Source organism: Mustela lutreola, chromosome 15 (assembly GCF_030435805.1).
Source record: "Mustela lutreola isolate mMusLut2 chromosome 15, mMusLut2.pri, whole genome shotgun sequence".
Classification (NCBI taxonomy): Eukaryota; Metazoa; Chordata; class Mammalia; order Carnivora; family Mustelidae; genus Mustela; species Mustela lutreola.
The window spans coordinates 34,104,103-34,132,021 of NC_081304.1; the positions used below are offsets into that span (position 1 = coordinate 34,104,103).

At 38.7% G+C, this 27,919-nt stretch overlaps 1 long non-coding RNA gene and 1 other non-coding gene across 3 annotated transcripts in view; both read left to right on the forward strand.

Moving 5' to 3' along the window:
* Positions 1 to 27,919, forward strand: part of LOC131816897 (uncharacterized) — a 174,196-nt gene that overhangs the window by 116,398 nt on the left and 29,879 nt on the right. The window lies entirely within an intron of this gene.
* LOC131817243 (small nucleolar RNA U13) lies at positions 16,373 to 16,476 on the forward strand. The gene has a single exon (XR_009348427.1). It is a non-coding gene; the product is annotated as a small nucleolar RNA U13 (small nucleolar RNA).

Here is a 27,919-nt window from a genome sequence, read left to right on the forward strand (position 1 = left end):
TGACCTGAGCTGAAGGCAGAGGCTTAACCCACTGAGCCACCCAGGCACTCCAACAATATTTTTATTATTCAGTTAAAAAAAAAGAGAAAAAAAAAAAAGGCTGACTCCCACTGGCCAAAGTAGAGTCAATGTTCTGGAAAAAAGAAATCTCACTTTTCTGTAATTCTTGTTCTCGTTTCTATTTTCTTTTGCAATTTACTGAATCAGACTACTTGGGAGACATACCAAAGAATTTAAAATTTAGGCTTTGTTCAACAGTTTAAAATTCATTCCAGAAAAAACAGCTTGGTGTTATGCATGATTTGATTTCAAAATTTCAGTTGACTTCATCTGCAGCTGCTCATGGCAAAGCTAATCAACAGACATAGGTCAGTTCTAGAGAGAAGGTCTTTGTTTTTTTGTTTTTTGTTTTTAGTTTTCACATGAAAGCATTGTTTTCTTTGGTGGTAGCAAAACCAAATTATCTTTTACCAGGAAGGTAAGTAGTTTTGTACAGAAACCCGAGTTAACTAGCACATTTCTGTTTTTCATAGCATCCCATATGTTTTGTTGCCTGGTACAGGTACCTCAATTTCTCATTTCTTAATATAGCTATGTCTGTCAGCTAAACAGAACTGTGTGCTTCCTCTGTCCTTCCACAGCCCTCTACCTTGCCTTGATTAGAGATAATATTTATCACATGATATTGGAATTGTTTTTGCATCTTTGTTCTTATGTAGTTTATGAACGTGTCTCAGGTCAGAGACCATATCATCTTCATGATTCTAGTGGTCCCTCAATAAAGGAATGAAAAAAATGTCATGGTCAACAAGGAAAGAACAGTAGGCACTAGACCTTCCTGTGGGATATCAGTGAAGAATCTGTTGTCTTACTTGGCAAAGACTTCTTCTTTATTTTATTTATTTATTTATTTGAGAGAGAGAGAGAGAGAGAGAGAGAGAGCATGAGCAGGTGAGATGGGGAAGGAGAGGGGAGTGGGAGAACCTAGCAGACTCCCTGTAGAGCAGAGAGCCCAACTCCTGACCACAGGTAGAGCCTAAGACCTGGAGATCATGACCTGAGCCAAAGGCAAACATTTAACTGGCTGAGCCACCCAGGTACGCCTGGGCAAAGCCTTCTATATGAAAAAACTTCAACAATCTAAAGTTGCCAAAAACTCAAAGAATTTAGATACACACTGGTCATTTTTGTTGCATAGTTCACATCAAGCACTCACCATCTCTAATTTGACAACAGAGCAAAATTAACTGGAATCCAGGTACTGATCTGGATCTTTACATATATTTCTTATTAAAGTATCATAACAACCCTATGAGATAGGTAACATTAGCCTCTTTTTTATAGGTTAAATAACTAAATTCAGAAAGGCTAATTAATAATTGAGTTCATAATCACTGAGTAATCTTGTGAAACTTGTCTTTAAATCCACCTCTGCCTTCTTCCATCACACCTCTGTTATAGTTGTATATTACATATTTCACTATGGAGCTATAAGGAACAAGGGACACTAAGCATTACATTAATTAGAATTTTCATATTATATTCAAGAAATCAGTGACTAATTCTCTTCATCCTCTGCCTTGAAATTGAAATACAGTAATGCTAGACATAAAAATGTATCTTGATTTTCCCCCAAGGAATCTCCCTCTTCTATCCACATAGTGAGCATTAACAATTAATGGGAAGTGCTTTCCAAGCCATATAACATCGTTCTTAATATTTATGATGCCCACGAAACACACAAACATCTGTTCTGTAGAGTGATAGCTATTAAAGCATACTTAAGTGCCAAGCACTCTCTCTCATGTAGACGAGTCAAAGCTTTAAGCAGTTGTTCCTCTGGAGATGTCTAAATAGCAAGGATTCCAAGAAGATCGGAGGGAGACAATTTTAGACTCAACTCATCTTCAGGAATATTAGTTCATTTTATTATGGCCAAAGCACACAGTAACTTTAAATGGCATAAAGCTATCTTTAAAAGGTTGACATGATCTTTCATATTGGGGATTATCGCAAGGCTAAAGCTAAAGTTAACATTTCCTTCTGAGAAACAAAATTAGAAGAAACTCAAAAATTCTTTTGATGGATGAGATCACCCATCAGCAGGAATGACAGATCTAAGAAATCTCTGTTAAGTTAATTAGAAGATTTGGGCACACAGGGTGTGTTATGAATACCCACCTGGAGGAGGCCTGGCTTGAGGTTATTACTAAGAAAAAAAAGTCTGTAGTCTGCTTGTAAATAGATTATGTTCATGGAAGAGTGGTTAGCCTGGATCTCTGATAGCAGAGTTAGTAGAGCCAGTGGCTTCACCAGAATTCCCTATTTATTTGACAATAAAATTTGTTGTGATACAATAACTATTACATCTCTATCTCTATAGCAATACCTACTTACCTGTATGACTAACCCTAACTAGTCTCTGTGTATGCTGAGGACCAGACCTTAAGCATGACAATCAGTATAAGCAAATACTGCCACCCTGCCTTTCCCAGATGAAACTTCTTCAACCTGCAGCAAACATAAGATGAACATAATGGTCACAACAGCAACAAAACAATAATAATGGCAACTGACAATTGCCGTGTACTTATCAAATGTCAGGCATGCTTCTAAAGCCCTGAATATGAATTCCCACTGAGTCTTCACAGTCAATCCCGTGAGGTAAAAGAAAAAACTGATGCACAAAGAGGTTCTGTAATATGAGATAGGTCATACTCTGATGAGTGGTGGGGCCTAAATTCTAACCTAGGTAGGTTAACCAATCCTTGTGGGTGGGGGTTAAGGGGGAACAATATAAATGTATTTAAGGGGCACCTGGATGGCTCAGTGGGTTAAGCCTCTGTCTTCGGCTCAGGTCATGGTTTCAGGATCCTGGGATCGAGTCCCACATCAGGCTTTCTGCTCAGTGGGGAGCTTGCTTCCCCCTCTCTCTGTCTGCCTCTCTGTCTACTTGTGATCTCTCTCTCAAATAAATAAATAAAACCTTAAAAAATGTATTTAAATAAGATGTTCAAGCAGGGGTTGTTTTTGTTCGTTTGGTTGCAAGATACAAAACTTGACTCAAGCTATTTCAAATAAAACGTTGATTGAGAGTAACACTAAGCCAAGTAAGGTATTCTTTTCTCATAATATCTTGCATTTATCTATGTCACTGCATTTACTAGTCTGTTATAATTATCTGTTTATATGTTCATTGTAATTGTCCCACTTGACCCCAATAATATGATTTTGTTCTTTTTTATTTGCTACTGTATCCTTGATGCAAAGAACAGTGTCTGACAAATGGTCAATGCTGAAGAAATATTTGTTCCCAAAAAGTAGGGTTGGGGACACTGGAGAGGGATGAGGTGTTAATTGATTAATGATTTTAAAAAGTATGAAACATTGTCAGCCAGATATCATAGGAAATTAAAATTCAGGAGCAGATCTCCTTCCTCTACCCTGCACCCTACTCACGTTGCCTTGCTTCTGTACTTTTTGTACTTATATTCCATTTTCCTTTTTTTCAAGCAGATTTCTTTTACTTATGTACAGTTTCTGCTCCCCCCAAATTTTGGCTTTTGTGAAACTTCAGATAGGCATGGTGCCAACCTGAGCCCCAACTCTAGTTGACCCTCCAGTTCTGGAGCTCACCACTACCTGCAGACTAAGACTTACTAATTCAGGGGGCTCCTGAGAGGCTCAGTCAGTTAAGCATCTCCCTTCAGCTCAGATCAGGATCCCGGGATCCTGGGATAGAGTTCCAAATCAGGCTCTCTGCTCAGCCAGGAGTCTACTTCTCCCTCTCCTTCTGCCCCTGCCACCCTCACCCAGCTCATGCTCTGTCACTCTCTCTCTATTGCTCTCACTTTGCATCACTTGCTCTCTCAACTAAATAATAAAATCTTAAAAAAAAAAAAAAAAAAAAGAAGGGCACCTGGGTGGCTCAGTTGATTAAGCAACTGCCTTCAGCTCAGGTCATGATCCTGGAGTCCCGGGATTGAGTCCCGCATCAGCCTCCCAGCTCCACGGGGAGTCTGCCTCTCCCTCTGACCTTGTCTCATCTCAGGTTCTCTCTCACTCTCTTTCTCTCAAATAAATAAATAAAATCTTAAAAAAAAAAAAAAAAGACCTGCATGAGAAAGATTCTGATAGGTTCAACTTAGGTGAAGAGTCCTCTAATTGTCCAATAAGTTGTGGCTGGAGTGTTATGGGACAGAATTGGTTGTGTAAGCTTGCCCTTTTGTGAAGGAAGCAGTTTTCACAGAAAGGATTGTGGGCTGGGAATGCACCCCCAAAATAGGTCTCCTATAGATGTCAACTGATATTTCTCTCCTTTTGAAATCTAGACAAAATTTTTTTTTAACCACCAAGGAGAATATTCTAAATTACATAGAAAATTTATAGTCCTACATTTACCGTATTTTAACAAGGAATTTCTATGGATTGCCATTTTCCAGTTGCTTGCATTTTCAATTTTGTTCTTTGATTGCTTAAAACACAGACATCTTTTCTCTCTTGCCATGCAATGAAAGTATTCTATTTTGATATGGTATGTGTTAGTCATAGTGTTTGCATTTTCATTATGATATCAAGAAGTTAATCTGTTCCAGTCTTTTTAACTAGTGTAGTTAAGGGCTTTTGATGGTTTCTTGTGATAATTGCATTATGATTTTCATCCTCTTATATTTTGGACTACATGATTTCTGAAGCGTTAAGAGAATTGCCGGAATTTTTACTTGTAGTTCTTGATTTAATACTGATGCTGAAGAGCCTTAGATTGCTTCTAATTTACGAATGAATTCTAAAAGATCACTTCTACATCAGTTTGAAACTGAAGTACATTCTTCTAGTGGCTGCAAGAGGTTATATAACCTATAACATATTCATTCAGTTATTCATTACTTTAGGAGCTGCTGTTTGCCTGGCACCGTGTTGAGCTGTGTGTACAATGTGAACAAAGCCAATATAGTCCCTGTCCCCATAAAGCTTATTAGTCTTTGGGAGGAATATAAATAAGCAAACAATTATATTATATAGTAATGGTTATAGCTGACCCTAATAGTAATGGTGCACAGTAAGTTCCCCCAAAATATTCATGGGATGCATGGACTCAACAGTTTAAACTGAATTATTTACATTCATTATTTCATTTAATCTTCACAATTCTCTGAGGACTTGACCTTTTAAAATCTTTAATCCTAACTATTATGATTAATAATTCCACACAAGAGACTGATTTACTATGTATATATATTTTTTAGCTTGTTACTGATATATAAAATGCTTACAAAGAGTGCACATTTAAAAATATCTCAATGCATTTTCACAAACTGAACACACCTGATGAAGATACAAACTTTATCAGCATCCCATAACCTTCCTCATGTATCTTATAATCACTCCACCCTCAAAGGTAAAGAATATTATTTAAATATTAAAATAGATTGGTTTTCAGTCACTTTATAATGATTTGAGAGGAAGAAAGATTTTTAAAAAATATTTTATTTATTTATTTGAGAGAGAGATCACCAGCAGGCAGAGAGGCAGGCAGAGAAAGGGGGGGGGAGCAGACTTCCCCCTGAGCAGAGAGCCCAATGAAGGGCTTGATCCCAGGACCCTGAGACCATGACCCAAGTCAAGGCAGAGGCTTAATCCACTGAGTCACCCAGGCATCCCAAAAGGAAGAAAGATTTAAGTACATCCTAGTTCACCTGTTTAGAACTCAACAAAATTTTTTTTAACTAGTGTTATTTTGTCAGGTATGATTAGATTCACACATACATAACTCAAAATTCACAATAATAATGACTTAAATATGGCATTTTATTTTTCTTTCATGCAGAAGAGGTTTAGAAGGAGGTATGTATTTAGGGCTGATTTGGCAGCACCATAGTTACCAGACATCAGGGTTCCTTTTAGCTTATAGATCAGCCATTCTTGTGCTTTGCTTGTGAAGTGATGGTTTAAGATGGCTATTAGAAACCCGGCTGTGACATGCACATTACAGCCAATAAAAAAGAGGAAGGGCTAAAGGACTGCACCCCAGCTGATTAAGTTCACCTCTAAGTAGTCTGTCCCCAAGTCCCTCATAACATTTTTGCTTTTACCTTACTGTCCAGAATGTAGTCATGAAGCTGTATGTTTTTTAAGGGAAGCTGTTCTTTTTTGTTGGGTATATTGATGCCTCCAATAATATATGGGTCCTCTTAGTAGGGAAGAAGGAGAGAACATATTTGGGGTGGGCAACCAGTACTGTCGGCTCTAGTTGTGTTGATGTGCAGTGTATTTGCTTACACATCACCTTGTCTAGTAAAAATTTTCTTCCTAGGGGATGTCTGCGTGGCTCAGTCCATTAAACATCTGCCTTTAGCTCAGGTCATGATCTCGGGCTCCCTGCTCTGTGGGGAGTCTGCTTCTCCCTCTCCCTCTGTCCCCTGGCTCATGCTTTCTCTCTCTCTCTCTCACTCTCTATCTCAAATAAATAAATAAAATCTTTAAAAAAGAAAAGAAAAAACAATTTTCTTCCCAGGAAGGGAAAAAAAATGGAAATTTAGGTGTCACATATAAGAAACTGAGATGAGATTTCAAAGAAACGTGTCATGTGTAAGAAAGTGAGAGATGAGAGTTCAAAGAAAGTTCACTTACTATACAAAGTGATCTAGCCAGATTCAATTTCTTGCTGTAGGCCATCAAACCCATCAGCAGACCTCTTCAAGCCCAAGAATCTCACTAGTAGAATGTGGCAGATACTTCCCTCTAATTACAGTACAGAGTCATGATTAGAAAAATTTCTCTTAAAAGCTGTGTGGAGGGGAGTAAAAGCGGGGGGGGGGGGGGCTGGGTGGTTCAGTCGTTGTCTGCCTTGGGCTCAGGTCATGATCCCTGGGTCCTGGGATCAAGCCCCACATCGGGGTCCCTGTTCAGTGGGAAGCTTGCTTCTCCCTCTCCCACTTCCCCTGTTTATGTTCCCTCTCCTGCTGTATCTCTCTCTATCAAATAAATGAAGAGAATCTAAAAAAAAAAACAAACACACACACACACAAAAAACTGTGTGTGTGTGTGCATGCGTGTGTGTGTATTAAGCATTTGCTAGATTGCTTCTTGGCCTTTTGGCTAAGATCAAGTGTAGGCATTTGCTAGAAAAACACAAATTGGTGTATTCAGTCCTCATAAGCATATTTTATAACTTCAAATTTCGTATTTTGAGATCATCAAATGGGTAACTGTTACAGTAGAATCTGGCTTATTATATGGATTTATATCTAGAACAAGTTAGGTCTTGCCTCTTACAAGAAAAACTACTTACATAAAAAGGCTAATGCACCATGATTATAAGGCAGGTACTACTCTTGTCTCTTTTTTCCACCAGGTTATTAATGCTGGGCTCAGTTCCAAGAACTGCTGCTCTCTCCAGGGCTGGGTGAAACTGGGAGCAAGTTATACTTTGAGGCCATCCTGCCTGTCATTTTTGAACAGGTGAAATCTGGTTACAGTGAGCCTCCAGGGCAGTCTAGCAATAGATCTAAGGATGTTTAAACATCAGAAAGAGCAGGAGGTAAAGGGAGAGATCAGCAGCTACTGCAAGTGTATATCTCTGAAGGGGCCATTGTGTGGGAGATGGGGCTGGGCAGCGAGAGTAAGCAATGAGAATTGTTGTAGAGGTAAAGAATAAAGAAAGGGAGGGAAAGGACAGAGAGAAGTTCCCAAGTAGGCAAAGGAGTTGCAATGGCATGTACAGACCCTCAAACTTCAGGTGAATTGCTATGGGAGTGGAGCAAGGACCAAGTGGTTGATTCGCTGAACATTACTGAGCATCTGCTATGCTAAAGGGTACTGTGCTAAATGCTGTGGGAGACACAGATATAACTCAGATGTAGACCCTGCCCAAACAGTGCTCATCGTCCCCCAATCTCTATCAAGGGAGATAGGGCATGGGCTTAAAGGGTATTGTAAGGTTTAAGGTGATCAATTCTGTACAAGAAAAGTAAATGGCATTTCAGAATTTCAGGGGGAGGGGGATAGTTTAGCTGAAAGAACGGTAACGGTGAGGTGAGGTAGGAAGAGTGGACGGAAGAAGGTTTGAGGAGGACATATTCTTTGAGTTGAGTTAGATCTTGAAGGCTGAGCAAGAGGGTTATGGTCCTCCCAGCTCCCTTCCCACCATGAATGGCCTTTAATATTTGCAACTGAAGTGAAAGAGGAGAGGACAGGACACCTCTGGCTCCAGGGGCAGCTCCAAAGACCTGTTCTGTTGCTGTCCCCCCAAAAAGAAGAACAGTTTTTGGCAACAGGAGGGTGGGTGTTAAGAGAAACAACAGAGCTGTGAAGAAGGTGGAACAAAGAGGGATGGCAGGGTACCAAAATTTCATTGTCCTGTGGGGAAAAGGTGGGCACTCAGGACCTCATAATGTAGAATCTGCTCCGGGGAATATACTCTAAAGGAAGAGAAAAGAAAACACCCACTCTTTCCCTCAGTCTAGAATTTCTACTTCTCTCCTAACTTCTCTACTATACCTTGACTTTGCCGCCCCCATCTGCTGTCATCATCACAAGAAGATTTGGGGCACTCTGCTCTGTGACCCTTTAGTCTGGATGTGGTGGCTGCAGGTAGAGCTGGCAAAAGTGGGGTGAGTTAAAGAGATACATGGGTGAGAGAAAGAGAGAGAGAGAGAGAGAGTAAGATGATTGCAATAGTTGTCCCTTTATAATAAACCTAGTGGGTTCATTTACAAGATTTTCTTGATTAGTACCTTTGAAATCCTTCCCGAGAGAGTAATTTCTTTAACGGATAGCAAAATGCACATGAAACCTCTTCCAGAATAGATCACATATTAGACCACAAAACAAGTCTTAATATAAGCTGAAATCATACCAGGTATATTTACTCACCACAATGAAATGAATCTAGAAACCAACAAAAAGAGAAAAATTGGAAAATTCACAAATATGTGGAAATGAACATGCTCCTAATCAACCAATAGGTCAAGGAAGAAAAGGGAAATAAAAAAGCATCTTGAGACAAATGAAAATGGAAATACAACATACCAAAACTTATGAGATACAGCAGAGGCAGTTCTAAGAGAGAATTTCATAGCAATAAATGCCTGCTTTAGAAAAAAAGAAAAAAGAATGATCTCAGGTAAACAATTTACACTGAAGAAATTAGGAAAAGAACAAACTGAGCTCAAAGTTAGCAGAAGGAAAGAAACAAAGATTAGAGCAGACAAAAATGAAATAAAGACTATAAAGAAAATAGAAAAGACCAACAAAATGAAGAGTTTTTAAACAAATAAACAGAATTGACAAGTCTTTAGCTATACTAAGAAAAAATAAGAGGGAACTAAAATAAAATTATAAATGAAAGAGGAGACTTCTAGGTGATACCACAGAAATAAAAAGAATCATAAGAGACTACTAAAAATTATATGCCAACAAATTGGACAACCAGAAGAAGTGGATAAATTCCTAGAAACATGCAATCTGCCAAGACTGAATCATGAAGAAATAAAAAAAAAATCTGAACAAATCTGTAAAAAGTAAAGAGGTTGAAGCAGTAAGTAAAAAACCTCCCAGCCAGAACCAGATGGCTTCACAGGTGAATTTGACCAAACATTTAAAGAATTAATGGCAATCCTCCTCAAACTCTTCCAGAAAAATGAAGAGGACAGGATGCTTCCAAGCTTATTTTGAGGACAGCATTACCTTGATACCAAAGCCAAACGAGGGAAAAAAAAAAAAAATTACAGGCCAATATCTCTGATGACCAAAGATGCAAAAATCCACAACAAAATACTAACAAACCAAATTTAACAGCACATTAAAAGGTTTCAGACATCATGATCAAATGGGATTTATCCCTGGGATGCAGGGATTATTCAACATACACAAATCAATGAATATAATTCACCACATTAACAGGATGAAGGATAAAAATTATATGGGGGCACCTGGCTGGTTCAGTCAGTATAGTATGAGACTCAGTCTTGGGGTTGTGGATTTGAGGCCCAGATTGGGTGTAGAGATTACTTAAAAATAAAATCTTCTTTAAAAAATCATAATCTTATGCATAAATGCAGAAAAAGCATTTAGCAAAACTCAGCATCCATTTATGATTTTAAAAATCAACAAATTAGGTATAGAAAGAACATATCTCAACGTAATAAAGGTTATATGACAAGTTCACAGCTAACATCATACTCAACAGTTTGTTTCCCCAGCTCTTTCCAAAGAGTTAAGCATCTTATTTCCTGTATTAAATCCCCTTCTGCCTGAAACACCTACAGCAGTTTCTGTTTTCTTACTATCTTCTGATTGATACACCTGATGGAATGGAAACTTAAAATAGAAACTGTTATAGGAAAACAAACTTGTATTTCCTGCACACGTGAATTTGTGATGGAGATACATACATCCTCGCTTCATCTCAAGCAGCTCAATCATGAATCTTTAATTAATAGCAGTACCTCCTCCTTTATCTCCCCTCATTGCCATTCTGATTCTCTAAGCCGATCAAACCCAGTCCTGAAAACCACATAGCCCCAAAAGAGTGGGTCTTAAGAAATTTCCAAGTTTCTGTATCCTGGATATGACTGTATTTCAGTATGAACAAAATTTTGCTTCATACTTGCCCTCATGTCCAGCCCATATTTTCCTTACCCTTGGCCTCTGCTCATTTGCTAAGCCTGGCCCCACATTCTTCCCATGTTGTTTCATCTATTCACTTCTGGCCAACTCTCCCATTACTGTTATTAATCCTACTCCATACACTACTAAACAACTCTCCAGTTCACCCCAGCTTGCAGCTGATAGAAGTAAAAAGATAGGAAAGACATTCCTTGTTCTGAGGAGTTTATATTTATATTTATATTTTATAGTATTTTGAGACACTATATGTAATTTCAATCCTGATGTGGTTAAAATGTTAATTACCAAATGTACACCCTTTAAGGGACTCTTACAAAATATAGAGTTAGATATGGTGAGACTGTAATCCATAGATTTACAACTTGACTGGACTCTTGTATATCAGGTTAATTTAAAGCATGCCTACTTGGTTATTAGCGAGCTGTTCTTAATGGAAAGGAGTTACATCCGTTGATTTATTATACAGAGGGCAAGATCCAAGTTGTCACTGCTTTGTATCTAAATTTGATTCCTAAAGGGTATGCAGGTGAAAGAATCACTTTTCAGATGAAAGAGAAAAATTCCAAAGAAGAACACACACGAGAGAGTCATAAATACTTATGTTAGCCTGAGGCATGCAGAGTTTATATACTACTCTTTTTGAATATTTATTCATTCCAGAAATGGTTTAAATTAGTACTTTCATTCAAAGCCCCAAAGGCATTATGTTTTCAACAAAACTAATAATCACTTCCTGATAACACTAACTGACTTATGTATGTTTTTCTTCTTATCTTGCTGTTTGAGAGAAGGAAGTCATAAAACTAAGCATCTGGTTTCAGTATTAGGCTTCAAAGAAAGAGCTACTATCTCTATTACAGAGGACTGGTATATTGAAAATCTTTTTACTCTTTTCATTTATCACCTAAATCTAGTTGCACATTGTAACCTGTGGACCACCCAAATAAGAAGGGGCAGCCTTCTGTAAGAGATGCTCTTTACTTGATATGCTCCTTCAGCCCTGAAATCCTGTTTCAAAAGTCAGATTGAATCCAATTGGTTCAGGTACCTTTCTTTCGCAAAAGGATTCTTAGCTCCGTGATACCAGTAAGGTATCAGAAAGATTAACTGAGAATCACTGGGTCCATACAACAGAATGAATTATATATCTTACCAAATGTTCAGCATAATTATGTGTATTAGGACTCTTGATGAAGATAACAAAAACCAACTTGAAGTAACTTAAAGCTAAAGAGGGAATTTATTATGTGGGTAATCTTGGGAGGCAGCCAGGTTTCAGGAAGCAGTGACATTGGGTACAGGGGCACTGTCAAGATTCTGGCTCTCTTATATTTTGCTTCTCTCCGTGCAACCTGATTTTTGTCTACGTAGATCAAGTTTTAAGCCATAGAGCTTTATTTTTGTTGTTGCTGCTGTTGTTTGTTTGTTTTAAATTTGAGGAACCATAAAGGCCTTTGGACAAATGCCTTGCAAATACCAAAGTCAACTCTATATTTAAAAACATATTTAAGCTAATGAACATCAGTTTTAAAAACTGAAAAAAATGAGGGGGCACCTGGCTGGCTCAGTCAGTAGAGCATGTGACTCTTGATCTCAAAGTCATGAGTTCAAACATGGAACCTACTTAAAATGAATGAATAAATGAGTGAATGAATTTTTTAAAAACTGTAAAAGGAAGATTTGAAATTGACATATTAGTAAGTATGTATTCAATAGGGATGCATTTTGAAAGCTTATCTTAATTACCTATGGGGAAATCCTTTTTACTTTTCTAGGAAATTATAGTATTAATATCAGATTGTATTACTATTCAAAGGAATGAAAAATTATACAGAAATCTTTTAATAATGCATTAAACTTAATAAACTACTAGGCTGGTTTACTCCTGTGAAAACAATCTTCATTTTTCATTCATGAGGGGAAAATTGCATGTATTATGTTTAGGAAACACTTTCCTGTACTGAGATAAAATGACATGTTGAGATTGGGGGGAAATTCTTGAGGGGAGGTCAAGTTTATGAACTTTAATTAGGAGAAGATTATATAGATCTCTATTATGGCATTAAACACACACAACCACCCAAAATATGTAAAACTCAATTTTTTTGCCAGATAATTTATCCAACTCAAAGATGTTTTAATGATAATCACAAACTACTAAGTATGCAGGAAATACAGAGAATAGGATAAAGCATTTTAAATTGGGGTGCCTTTAAGCATCTGACTCCTGGTTTCAGCTTATGTCATGATCTCAGGGTTTTGAGATTGAACCTTGAGTCGGGCTCCATCCTTAAGACTCTTTCTCTCCCTCTGCTCCTTCCCTTCACCTGTGTGCTCTCTCTCTCAAATAAATAAGCCTTAAAAAAAAAACTGAGAAAATTGGTTCACAAAATTTAAATTTAAATTAAATTAAATTGAAATTCATATTTTACAATCCCACTACCCAAAAAAAGGACATCAGATTTTCCATTTGTTACCAACTTAATTATGTGACCTAAAACACAAAGTGAAACGTTTTTTCTAATGTATTCTATAAACATATTTTTCTTATATTGAAATTATTCTTTATTTTTTTTAAAAGATTTTATTTATTTATCAGAGAGAGAGAGCGAGCACAGGCAGACAGAGGCAGAGGGAGAAGCAGGCTCCCCACAGAGCAAGGAGCCCGATGCGGGACTCGATCCCACAACGAGGGGGAGCCGAAGGCAGCTGCTCAACCAACTGAGCCACCCGGGCGTCCCTTGAAATTATTCTTTACCATCTAAAATGCATGGTTAAAGATAGCCATACAAATGATGTAAATAGCACACCTATTAGAGCTGTGTGAATAGACTGTTCTATTTGGAGAGAAAATACAAGACCAAGAATTTAAAATCCCAAGCCAGGAATGACTTCCATCATTGTCTTCCATTAATTATGCAGGAAGCCTTTTTGTGATTCAGTACAAAAATTTGGCAATTAAACTCTAGAGGCTGATTATATCCCTCAACCATCAGCCAGAAGGATTAACCAGTGGTTTTTAAATATATTGTAAAAATCCAGTTAAAAATTAGTCCTTTGGCAATTTTATTTTTTTATTTTTATTTTTTTTAAAGATTTTATTTATTTATTTGTCAGAGAGAGATCACAAGTAGACGGAGAGGCAGGCAGAGAGAGAGAGGGAAGCAGGCTCCCTGCTGAGCAGAGAGCCCGATGCGGGACTCGATCCCAGGACCCTGAGATCATGACCTGAGCCGAAGTCAGTGGCTTAACCTACTGAGCCACCCAGGCACCCGGCAATTTTATTTTTATCGTGTAACATTTGATGCATGCAAAAGAATAGAAGTCACATGTGCTCATACAGCAATGAAATGAATACTTGTTACCTACCACGAGTCTAAGAATTAGAGTGTAGCCTTTGCTTTCTGCAACATGTGCTTCTTCTCATTCCACTCTTCTGCTACATCTCTGAAGTGGTAACTACTATCTGAAATTTTGTGTATTGTCCTGTTGTAGGCTGTTCAGGCTCCTATAACAAAATACCACAGATGAGGGCTTATAAACAATAAATATTTATTTCCCATATTAATGGAGGCTGGAAGTCCAAATTCAGCGTGCTGGCATGGTGGGCTTCCACATCTGATGAGAGCCCGCTTCCCAGTTCATACGTGGCCATCTCTTCACAGTAACCTCACGTGGTGGAAGGAACTACTTGGGAGCCGTGTTGGCTTCTTTTATCAGGTTACTAATCCCATTCATGAGGGCTCTGGTTTCATGATCTAATCACTTCCCATAGGCTCCACCTCCTAATATTATCTCATTGGGTATTAGGTTTTGATACATGAGTTTTTGGGGGGGGCACAAACATTCAGTCTATAGTAATTAGTCTCTTTCTTTTTAAGATAATTTAATCATGCATGTATGCATTTCTAAGCAATATATTATTTAGTTTTGTTTGTGAACTTTATAAAAATGGTATTCTGTATATAGTTTTCTGCCACCTGCTTTTTTCACTCAGTGTTATGTTTTTAAGATTCATCCTAAGATTATGTCCTAAGATTCATATGTTGTTGCATATGGCTGAAGCAGTGTTTTATGACCTACTTTTCTACTCATTCTTGCATTTCTAAGCTACATCCTTGTTGCTGTATATCTGTAGGACCATGGGCTTTCTTTCTCAGCCAGAATTTCCTTTCATTAAAATAGAAATAATAACAGTAACTACTACTGAGGGTATTGTGAGCACTAATAGATTATTGTTATATTCCTTTTTTTTTTTTTTTTAAAGATCTTCTGGTAGCTTATTGTTTGTTCTTTGTAGGTGCCCTGGCTTTTTTCTCTGGGATTTTTAAGGTCTTCATTTTTGGTATTGTGCCATTTCATCGCAATATGTCTTGGTGTGGATTTTTCTTTATTTATCATGCTTGAAATATGCTGTGCTTTCTCTATCTGTGGATTTATCTTTAGTCAGTTTAGGAAAATTCTTGGCCATTATTTTTTTCAATATGGACTTTCTCCTGTTCTCTCTCTCCCTTACTTCTAGAACTCTGATTAGACATGTTAAGCCTTGTTTTACCCTCCATGTCTTCTAACCCTTCTTTCATATTTTCTGTCTGCTGTACTCTGTGTTAGCACTCTGGGTAATTTCTTTGAATATAACCCCCAGGTCACTAAACCTGTCTTTAACAGATTTAATTTACTGAGTTGTTAATTTCAAAATCTATAGCTATAAGGCCAAAAAGTAATATTCGGTTCTTTTACTAATCTTTCTGGTTTCTTGTTTCTAGATCTATTTTGATCCACGTTTGATTTCTTTAAATGGTTCATAAAAGGTTATTTAATAATCTGCAAATGACAACTCCAATTCCAGTCCTTCAGTTCTTATGAATTATTGCTTGTTGTTTCTGTTGATCTAAACTCATGGTGGTTTATGTGTTGGTGATTTTTTTAAATTGTGAGCTTATATTTTTTCGAACTTAATTTATGGAAATCCCAGGGACCCAAATTGGGAGTTGCTTTACTGTAGAGAATAGTTGCATTTGATTCTGAGAGGAGATCTGAGATGCAACTGAGGAGGTATCTCTGAAGCTCCTCTTGCAAAACCAGACTCAAAGCAGGAAGGAATTTCAGGTGTGATTTCCACACCTTGCACTGTGCCTCCAAGCTCAGTCTCCCTGACCTGGACCGTTCTTGGTACTTGCCCATGACAACTCAGACTTTTATGTTTGCTTATTGCTCCCTGCTCTTGTTTGAGCTCACTTTTTTTTTCTTTTTGATCCCTTTCATCAAAATCCAGCAAAACTTTTTTTTAAGATTTTATTTATTAATTTGACAGAGAGAGATCACAAGTAGGCAGAGAGGCAGGCAGAGAGAGAGAGAGGAGGAAGCAGGCTCCCTGGTGAGCAGAGAGCCCGATGCGGGACTCGATTCCAGGACCCTGGGATCATGACCTGAGCCGAAGGCAGAGGCTTAACCCACTGAGCCACCCAGGCACTCAAAATCCAGCAAAACTTTTAAGCGCATATTAGTTTTGATTCAAATCAGGATTTGTATCATAGCTAGTGGGCTCTCAGGTCATACAGCTTTCTAGGCTGCCAGAATTAGAGGTTCATATATTTCTACCTGAGTAACAATTCTTAGATGAAAGTTGTGGAGGAGTCTTCCTTTAGTATAATATTAGCCTTCTCCTTTCACTAAAGTCCCTGTCACAGAACTCAACAGTTCTGTGCAGAAGGAATATTCAATTAGAAGTCACAGATGTGGGATCCTTTTGTAGTTCATAAGCTTGATGATTGGGTGTTCACGTATTTGTGTAACATGTGACTCCCTCCAACCTTGTTACGACCTCTGCACATGACCTGTCTGATGTGGGGGGAATAAAAAGAAGCCAGAGATGTGAATTACTGTCTATGTTATCTTGGAAAAAATTACTTTCCCTGAATTATTTAACCTGTTTCTGTTAATTGTACTATGAAATGGGGATATACTTAGCACCATACCTACCCATAGGTTGAAAGGGTAAAATGAGAAACTATTAAAAAATGCATTTTAGGGGCGCCTGGGTGGCTCAGTGGTTTAGGCCTCTGCCTTCGGCTCGGGTCATGGTTTCAGGGTCCTGGGATCGAGCCCCACATCGGGCTCTCTGCTCAGCGGAGAGCCTGCTTCCCCCTCTCTCTCTGCCTGCCTCTCTGCCTACTTGTGATCTCTGTCTATCAAATAAATAAATAAAAAATCTTTAAAAAAAAAAAAAAAAAAAAAAAGCATTTTAATTTGCTAAGGTGAGAAACAAAATGTAATAATTATGGTAACTAACATTTGTTGAGCACTTACTATGGTTGACACTTTGTTAAGCTATTTATAAAGCTTTCATTGGCCCCGTACAACAACCGTATAAGATGGGTACTGATACCGTGATTTAACAGTTGAGAAAACTGAGGCTCAGAAAGACTGAAAGTGTAAGACGATGGAACCATTATTTAGGAGCTCCTTATTTTCATCATGAAATAATATCCAGCTCAGCTATTATGATGAAAAGCAGAGTATTCCTCAAGGTAGGTTAAATACTACCATATCTCAATTTCCTAGATGAATTTCTCTCAAATAATAAGTCTTTTACAAGGATGCATGCCCCTCAAGATGCCTGCTATGTTAAAACTTCCATCCTGAAGAAGATGTGCTTTTGCTAAAAGCAACTCTAGCTATGAAGACTCCATTGCAAATTGTACAGCTGTGCAATCGAAACTGCTAAAAGGCAAGTTAATATATTATTCTGCTCACAGAACAGCAGTTTGATTCCTATGACTTCTTGGCACATCTGTTTGGGATATAAATCCTAAGCAGACTGAACAGTCACTTTCTAAATCTTCAAAATGCTTTACTAAGCAAAGTCTTTAGTGTGGTTAAGGGGAGAAAAAAATTAATAGACTCCCAAGTGAGTGGAGTAGTCTAGCTCAGTGCAGAGTGTTTAGGGCAGGTGCAGGTGGGACTGGGAACTTGAAGAAGGTGCACTTTGAGGTAGAGGATAGCACACAAGCTTACGAACACCAGAAGGCAAACTCTCTTGCCAACTTGAGATAATTAGAGAGGGTCTTTAGGGAATGGGTCTTTGCATCGTGTTTAATTTTTTTTTTTTTACTGGCAAGAGTTCAAATTACATTTAAGTAGGCTTGATTAGAAATGCCAATTATTACTAGCCTGCACACACCCCTTTCTAGTAAAATCCCTACCCATTGACCGTACTGGATGGGCAGTAGGCCACATAACCATGACCACAGCTATTTGGACATCTGATCACAAACTATACCCCATGACTTATGCCTCCTGTACTTTGATCTAAAAAGAAAAGCAGAAGTGAAATCTTCTCTCTTGGAAACCTGCAATAAGAGACACAAAGGGGCGCTACAGTTGTGGTATGTGCTGGAACTGGGGGGCCAGAGAAGTGCAGGGGTTGGAGTGCTCCTTTTGCAGCCGGTTGTAAGATGAGTAATTTGAGAAGGCTGGTCCAGAGAGAGTGGTGCTGATTCACCGAGAAGCCAAGAAGCCCTGAGAGGCGAGGGGGTGGCTATTCCTCAGCGCTACTGATGCAGTTTCAACTCTTCCTGAGGCCTTCGTGGTTCAATTTACTCAGGTTTTAGTGCACGCATATTTTCTTCTAAGCCCTTCTTTTGATTTGTCTCTGAGTAATGAGTAACTTGGCTCTAGTAAATTGACTCAATCTTTGTTTCTTGCAATCAAAAGAACCTGGCATAGATGAGATCATTTATCGCTAATGCTGCTCCAAGTATTAATACCTAGACTGTCTTCTGTTTCCTGTTTTAGTAGGACTTCTGCTTTGTGAGTTGCAGAAAGCACATCAAATGGAACTAGAAGGCGGCGGGGGGTGGTTTATTGGAAGGACTTAAGCATCTGATGAAACAACCAGGTTTGGAAAATGACATGGGTGTTCCTGAGCCTCAGGAACAACTGGAAGCTAGGTCTCAAGCCCTCTTAGATCCGTACCTCTACCTCTATTCTCACCTTCTTTCTATTTTTTTTTATTCTTTCTTCTTGCTACAGATTATCTTTGTCTGCATTATAGAAAACATGGGCTCTGAGCATCCCAGTTTTCTACGGAGACTTTAAGTCCTAGTGATTAGAAAGTATGAGCCCTAAGTCACATGGCTGGTTTTTGAATCCAAACTTAGCCATCAATTAGCAGGAAGATCTTGATCTTTAAGTCTACCCTTGACTTCTATGTAACCCATTTAAGCCTTTATTTCCTCCTCTATAAAATGGAGATTAAAGATAGGTAACTATGTCCCAGCATTGTTGTGAAGATTCAATGTGATAATGGGTGAAAGGCATTAGCTCAGCATCTGGCACTTATTTAAGTTAGTACTTACTATTACCTCCCCGCCAAGTGCAAAACCAGAAAAGGCTTTTCCTTTGAGAATGTAGGTCTTAGCATGTCTTGATACAGATACATTTATAGGCAAAAGGAAGGAGGGGCCTTGGTGAATTTGTCCCTTGGCAAGTTGCAGAAGGTGATTTGCAAGGAGCCAGGCAGAAGTAATTGCTGCCCAGCTCCTTTTAACTGTCACTGGTGGGCACTAATAAGCCTGGGGATGCTTTGGAGGACCAAATCTGAAATTCAGTGCTGGCCCAGGCACACCTACCCATGGCCACAGGAGGGTGCCAGAAGTCAAGATGGGGAGTTGGCCCAGGCAACTTCACTGGCTAAGGAGTCTGTTCTTGGAGAGCAAGCTGAGAGAGGGAAAGGCAAGAAGGCCAATAAAGGAATGCATGTGCCTTATTGGCTTATTGGAAGTGCCATGCCAGGTAGGAGCCCTGGAAACGTGGGACAAATGAGAATCCAAGAAAACCCAGAGCCTGAGGAAAGCTCTACATGGGCTTGATCTGAGTTGAAGTTTCAAATGACCATATCTCAAAGAGAACAGACTGGAGAAGCAGGGAACTCCTAAAACATCCAGACGGGAGGGGAGATTGAGAGCCTGCTTTGAGTTGAAGAATCTATACAAAAGTCAGGCAAGACCGAGAGCAAGATAAAGATAGAACTGCGAGATATGACCCAAGTCAAAGTTAGCAGGGGGCAGGAACCCTTGACAAAACATCTAGGCTGCCTGCCTTATGGGAGGGGTCTGCTGAAAGTATCAAACCAGTTCAGACTACACCGTAAAGCTATTATTTCTGTCTTAGAGTGAACTCTACTGATTAATTCAATCATGCTCCAAGATAATATATGTTAAAGCACTAACTTACTTAATATGTAATTATCTGATATGTAAAACTTATTTGCCAGTCCTAGCTGGCTCAGAAGGTTTAACGTATGCAACTCTTGATCTTGGGATCATGAGTTCAAGCCCCATGTTGGGTGTGGAGCCTGCTTTAAAAAAAAAAGAAAAAAGAGTTGTCTAACCCATAGGAAAAAAGTACTTAAAAAAAAAAAAAAAAAAGAGGGGCTCTTGTGTAGATTGGTTGGTTAAACACCCAACTCTTGATTTTGGCTCAAGTCATGATCTTGAGGTTGTGGGATCAAGCCACATGTTGGGTTCCATGCTGAGCATGGAGTTGGCTTAAGTTTCTCTCTTCCTCTCCGTTTGCCCCTCCCCCTCCTGAGCACTTGTGCACACACACACGCTCTCTCTCTTTCTCTCAGATAAATAAATAAACTCTCTTTTAAGAAGTGTTTTAAAAAAAGAAAAAGGAAAACTCGTTATGGTATAAAATTGTAGGGAAAAAAAAGCACTCTCAGTAGAAATCTAGAGGCAATTATGCAAAATATAGAGAAGTGTAAAGAGTAAAACAAAAATGATTTATACTTTCACAATTTTAATTGGTCTTTTAACGTTATTTTAATATATCATTTATTCCATCTTTTACACCTTCCATCATTTCACAAGTAGCTCTATATAGCAAAATTATTTCTAATGACTGCTTGTGGGAGCCCTGAATTTCATATGGATTTACCATAAATTAACATTTTCACTATAATTGGATATTATAAATTATACTATGATAAATATCTTTTGTGCATAAAACTATGTTCACATTTCTGATTATTTCCTTAGAAATAAAATTCCTAAAAATAAAATTATTGCTTCAAAGAGCCTGAGCATTTTAAGACTCTTAATACATTAAGATCAAATTGATTTACAGAAAATTTGATCAAATCTGCATTCCCCTCTGCAATTTCATCAGCATTGAATGTTATCTTACTTTATGTTAATGTCTTTGATTAAAACTAGATTTTTCTACATTTTTTAGCCATTTCATCTGTTGTGCATCATCTGTTCTTTTTTTTTTTCTAAAATTTGGATCAGTTTTTCTTATGAGTTTATTTAGATGCAACATAAGGATCGTAAAGTATATTAACCTTTTGTCATATTAATTATTGGTATTATTTTTATTATGATAACTTCCTATAGAGAAATTATTTTTATGCAGTTGAATTTACTTTTAATTTATTTGGGTCTTTCATCTCTTGATTTAATGACTACAGGGATTTTCCTTGTCTAACAGACAAGTATTTTAAGATTTTAACTTATATTTAATGCTTTAAATTAGCAGGATTTCCTTTTGAGGTGTGATATGAGTTGAGAATCAGTGTATCTTAATAATAAGGCAAAGTGCTTGTGACAGGGTTCCCTACTTTAGTGAAATATAGCCACTGGTCCTGATGAAGGGGTTTTATAGTGCTCAGAGTCTCCCCAACTTACTCCTGGTGCCAGGTGCCTACATGAACATCAGACATAGGATTGCCTTTGTTAGTTGTAGCCACAGAAGAATTTTCAAGAGTAGAGTCTCTACTCCTTGATACTTTGTTTTTATTTTTTTTAAAGATTATTTATTTATTTATTTGACAGAGAGAAATCACAAGTAGACAGAGAGGCAGGCGGAGAGAGAGAGAGGGAAGCAGGCTCCCTGCTGAGCAGAGAGCCTGATTCGGGATTCGATCCCAGGACCCTGAGATCATGACCTGAGCCGAAGGCAGTGGCTTGACCCACTGAGCCACCCAGGCACCCCTACTCCTTGATACTTTGAAATAGGCAACCCACCTGGCCATTTCACTACCTCATTTGTAATAGATTTTTTTTTTAAGATTTTATTTATCTATTTATTTATTTAAGAGAGAGAGCGCGTGCTTGTGAGCACATGAACAGGGGGAGGGGCAGACTCCCCACAGAGCAGGGATCGGGACTAAGGACTCCATCCCAGGACCCTGGGATCATGACCTGAGCCAAAGACAGAGGCTTAACCGAATGAGCCACCCAGGTGCCCTTGTTTGTAATAGATACTAAAATCAGAGGCACCTGTCTAGCTCAGTCAGAAAAGCATGAGGCTCTTGATCTTGGGGGCATGAGTAGAGCCTCACTTCAAGTGTAGAGATTACAAAAAAAAAAAAAAAAACCTTTAAAAAAGGGAGGGGGGATTAACCTGAGTCTGTCTCAGCTTTCCCAGGCTTTAGTGGCCTAAGAACATTGTCACAGGACACTGGTTACCTGTATCTAGTTTGACGCCTTCAAACCTCTAAGGTAGCCATGATGATTAATGATTCTCCTTATTAAGTAAGGTAGTTTATGTCAACCAAGTCAGCTTCCTCCACAGGGACTGTATGTTGCCAGGGCCATGGCTCTCTTATCTTGGGTCAGTTTGGCCCCCACGGCACTGTTAGAGGCATTGGTTTCAATGGTGTAGAGCTGTTTGGGTCCAGATAGGTCAAAGTTGGGAAAGAGATAAGCAAGTCTTCAACTGCTAGAATACTTTAATTCTGGATCTAAGGGGAGACTTTTTCTTCCTTTTGAGGAAGTTAATTTTGGCTCAGTAAAGGAAGAGACCTGTGAAAATCCCAGGAATAACTCAAATGCCTTTGGTGAAACTGGTTGGGTAGAACAACCATAGGAATCTCTATCATAATTCTTAGAGTTGGCCTGTAGTGGTACTACCACTAGTGGTCAAAGAACCTCATTTGTGGGCTCATCTTAGATTGGGGAAGCATCTCGAGATTGTGCGGATAGAGCATGACCTCCAGGAAGTCATACAATGTGCTGTTCATTAAATGTCTGAGACACTGCATAGACAACATGGCAACACCATGTATTTAGACTTACTCAATAATAAGGCAGTCTTTCTTTCATTTTCCTTCCAGATATGGAAGAAGTTGTAAGCGCTTTGATGTTTTTATTTTGTAAAAACCTGCACTTGAATTCAGGGATTAGTAGGAACAGAAGGAAGACCTGTAAAAGTTGTGGTCATTCTACAAATCAAGAATGAATTCCCTATTCTTCATTACAAAGGGCAATGACACTAAGATGAATAAGGTGGAAAGGCTAATAAAACTGTCACAAAAGGAGGAGATCAGTTATACCTGCCGAAGATTTCTCTCTCTAACTCTGAAGGGGATATACGTGAAGGATCATCACAAGGCACCAAATCTCTTGTATTGCCCCACTCACATAGCAGGGAGGCTCCTATATTTCTGTTTCTAAAAGTACGTCCCTGAAGGTCTTGTGCTCAACCAGAATTCTGGAAACAGAGATCATGGATAAGATAGGGTTTGGTTGGGGGTTGGGGTGGATGCAAGAGGAGGCATAGGCTATAATGATGGCAGAAATATGACAATGGAGAGAAGGAACAGGTTTTCCAGGTAATGGTTAGGTCATAGGCCTCTGGTTAGAGCCAGAAATCCAGGGAGAGCAGGTAAACTTGAGTGTCCTCAGTTTCTATCTACGCTGCAAGTGGCCTTATATCAAGTGGAAGAGAAACCAGCTAGACCAGAGAAAGCTGCCTGAACCACCTGAGTCCATCACTGCTTCAATCTGAACCCACAAATCTGCACTCCACTGGAATGTGAAATATCCTTTCCTATGCCTAAGGAAACCAGACTACACCATGGGCTGAGGTCCACAGATCATCTGGTGGGGTGGATAGCCCAGGTCTCTTTTGAGACCACGTAGGAATGGATAAAGTCTGCTCTTTTTCAGACAAGCCCAGCCACACAGCCTGCTAATCACAGAGCAGATAGAAAATGCCAACTGTTTGAGTTGAAACATACTTCACTTTATTTGGCCAACTGTTTGGTTTAATTAAGCAGACACACTTCCAGACCCATTTGTCTCAGTTGTTATTTTTAATCTAACATCGAACCTTTATTCAGTCCTTTAAAGTGATAAGGGAATGGTGGTGCAGTTTGCCTGTTTTCCTAAAAATCTTTCCATCAGTATCAGTGTGTTTATTTCTATAAAGAAGCGAGATACAACTATGGCTACTATTGAATACAGCCATCACATACATTATGCCATCATGTTAATAGAATAGTGCAGAGCTGAGAATTGGTGACCTGCCCCTGGGGTAATGCTTAAGTAAAAACATTATTTTCTTCCGTATACCCACCCACTTTTGCCTTCTCAGGTGAAAGTTGAGCCCATTACATCTCAATGATCTGAATCCTCATTTTTCTAGTGTGGGGATAACGTGCTATCACAATACCGTCAGTGGATTTATTACTTGCTTTACAAGTTGTAGTGGCAGATTTGCCCTGACCTATCAACATTCTGCTAATATCATCTGTATGAGTTAGAATTCCTCAACTGTTCACAACAGAAACAGACTCTGAAAAACTTAAGTAGAAAATAAATGGTTTAGGAGATTAACATGTAGCAGGGTGGAACTAAAGGGAAACCTGGAGACTCTGCTTAAAGAAGGACAGCAATAGGATATCTCAAAAGGGTTAGGTGACCAGAAGTCCTTGACAGTCTGAGGGCACAGCTGTTGCGTGTCCACTGGATTTTCAGTGTCTAGGTCAGTCATTCAAGGGTCACTCCCAGGAGAGTCTGTTTACCTAATTCCCCAGCTCTGGCAGAGCAAGGCAGTTTGATTTATAATCTCAGCAAGAGTATAGATAAGGTGGTTTCCCGGGCAGACTGCTATAACTTTCAAAATAAGCCTTGTGTGGTACTAGGGCCCTAAGCCCCACTGTCCAAAGCTGTTCTAGTCCTGATCCAGGGATTCACTTTCTTTTTCAGTGGCGTCTTCAGCTCTTTAGGGTCGAATTTGGAAAACTCACCCTTCTCCTGATCACCGGAACCACTAAATATTCATTGTCCTCTACCACTAGGGCTAGGATTCTGGATGTAGTGAGAAGACTTCCTAAAGTCATGACTTTTAGAGCCAATAGGCAAGACATTTTGCCTATAGAGAGAGGATAATTCTCTATTAAGTCCCCAGACACCATGTGGATCTTCCAATTTTCAGTTCTCCGAATGAGCCCTCCAAGTGAGAGTATTTGAGTGTACCACTCTGTATCACACTCAGGAATATTTCCTCCTGCCAAATCGACTAGTGTTCTAACCTGAAGAACATTCTTCATCTTATTTTAACCAAACTCAGGGTGAATTCTTGGTCATGCTATCCTCTGTATGAAGGATGTCCTGTGCTTATCTCCTTTCCTAGTATTTCAGGGATTGTACTAGTCCTGAAGTCTTCCATAGCTTTTCCCTCATGAGATGAGGACTGTTCATCTCCCCTAAAGTCCCAGAAATATGCAGATGAGGTCCCTAACGTGACAGAGTTGAAGTATCAGTTTGTGATAGGGTGTGAAAGGCATATAGGGATAAGAGGCTCCCTGTGGTGCTCAGGAGGCTAAACTTAGACCACATGGTTGGACTGAGATCGTCTCTGTGGAGCTGAGTTACTTGGAACTCCAGCTTGAATCCTGTAGCTACAGAAAGCAACTAATCTGCCCTCTACCACATATGGAACCGTTCTGATAAGAATCAGCACTGTGGGAATAGGTCAAGAGTCCAGAGAAATTACAGGGCTGAGGAATATGTGTTACCAGCATTAAAACTTTAAATGCACTTTCCCACAGAAACACTTTTATAAATAGTGGTCAGGGTCTTTAGTATTATTAGTACGATGTTTTTTGTACATTAGGGGTCCATAAGCTTTTGTGGGCTGACCCTGGGGCAGAGCTACCACTTGTAATATTATTTCTATAGAAAAACTTGTTCCCAGGTCCAGATAACAGACCAAAAAAAATAAGCTATTAAGCTGGGAATTGCCTATTTTGAGGCTTTTCACCAATAAATACAATAGATTCATAGTCCGTCAAAGTCATAGTCAGTCAAACTGACTGACTTTCATAGTCATTCAAATTGAGCTTACAGCCTTGTAATCTAAGATATTATCTTTGAACCCAGAAGCCCCTCTGCCTTCTCTCTGCTGAACATTTTTATACATTGGTATGTAACATTATGTTGGTGTCAGGTATACAACATAATAATATGACATTTGTATATAGTACAAGGTATTTGCATATAGTACAGTAAGCCTAGTTACCATTTGTTACCCACTTCACCCATTTCACCCATCCCCTAAACCCTTCTCCTCTGATCACCACAGATCTATTCTGAATCTATGACTTTTATTTTGCTTGTTTATTTGTTTTTTTTTTTTAATTCCACACATGAGTGAAATCATTATGGTGTTTGTCTTTCTCTGACTTATTTCACTTAGCGTGATGCCCATCAGATCCATCACGTTGTCACAAACAGCAAGATTTCCTTCTTTTTTTTATGGCTGAGTAGTATCCCATTGTATATATTTACATCTTCTTTATCCGTTTGTCTAATGATGAACACTGATTGTTTCCATCTTGGCTTCTGTGACTTATGCTGCAATGAACATAGAAGTGCAAATATTTTTTCAAAATAGTGTTTTTGTTTTCGTTAGATAAGTGGCCCAGAAGTGCAATACCTGGATCATATGGATCATATATAGTTCTATTTTTAATTTTTTGAGGGACCTCCAAAATGTTTTCCACAGTGGCTGTACCAAATTACATTCCCACTAACTGTGTATGAAGGTTCCCTTTCTCCACATCTTCAACAAACTTGTTATTTCTTGTCTTTTTCATAATAGCCATCCTAACAGGTATGAGGTGCTATCTTATCATGGTTTTGATTTGCATTGCCCTGATAATTAGCGATGTTGAACATCTTTTTTTTAAATTAAGATCTTATTTATTTATTCGACAGAGAGAGAGAGAGATCACAAGTAGGCAGAGAGGCAGGCAGAGAGAGAGGAGGAAGCAGACTCCCTGCTGTGCAGAGAGCCCAATGCGGAGCTTGATCCTAGGACCCTGAGATCATGATCTGAGCTGAAGACAGAGGCTTAACCCACGGAGCCACCCAGGTGCCCTTGAATATTTTTTCATGTGTCTATTGGCCAGCTATATAGTCTTCTTTGAAAAAATGTCTACTTGGATGCTCTGTCCATTAAAAAAATTGGTTTGTTTGTTCTTGTGTTACATGAGTTCTTTATATATTTTGATATTAACCCCTTATTGAATATTTGATTTGCAAATATTTTCTCTCATTCCATAGGTTGGAATTTTGTTTCAGTTTTCATTTTGGTGATGGTTTCCTCTGTTTGCAAAAGCTCTTTAGTTTGATGTAGTTCCATTTGTTTATATTTGCTTTTGTTGTTTTAGCTTTGGAGACATCCAGAAATGTAATGCCAAGATAGATGTCAAGGAGCTTACTGCCTATGTTTTCTTCTAGGAATTTTAATGATTTTGTTCTTACATTTAGGTCTTTAAGCCATTTTGAGTTAGTTTTTGTGTCAGGTGTAAAGTTAGTTTCATTCTTTTGCTTGTGGTTATCCCAGTTTCCCCAAAACTATCTATTAAAGAAATTATCCTTTCCCTGTTTATATTCTTGGCTCTTTTGTCATAAGTTAATTGACCATATATTTTTTTAAGACTTTTTTTTAAAAGATTTTATTTATTTATTTTTCAGAGGGAGAGCGAGCACAGGCAGACAGAGTGGAAGGCAGAGTCAGAGGGAGAAGCAGGCTCCCCGCGGAGCAAGGAGCCCGATGTGGGACTCGATCTCAGGACACTGGGATCATGACCTGAGCCGAAGGCAGCTGCTTAACCAACTGAGCCACCCAGGCGTCCCGACCATATATTTTTATGCTTATTTCTGGACTCTCTAGTCTGTTTCATTGATCTTTGTACCTGTTTTTATGCCAATAGCATACTGTTTTTTTTTTTTTTTTTTTTTTTTTTTTTTTTTTTTTAGCATACTGTTTTTATTACAATAGCTTTATAACAGTGTTTTGAAATCAGGGAACATGATACCTCCAGCTTTCATCTTCTTTCCCAAGTTTTCTTTGGTTATTTGTGGTCTTTCCTGGTTCCATAAAAATTTTAGAATTATTTACTCTAGTTCTGTGAAATGCCATTGGAATTTTGATAGAGATTGCATTGAATCTTTAGATTGCTTTGAGTATTAGGAACTTTTTAATAACA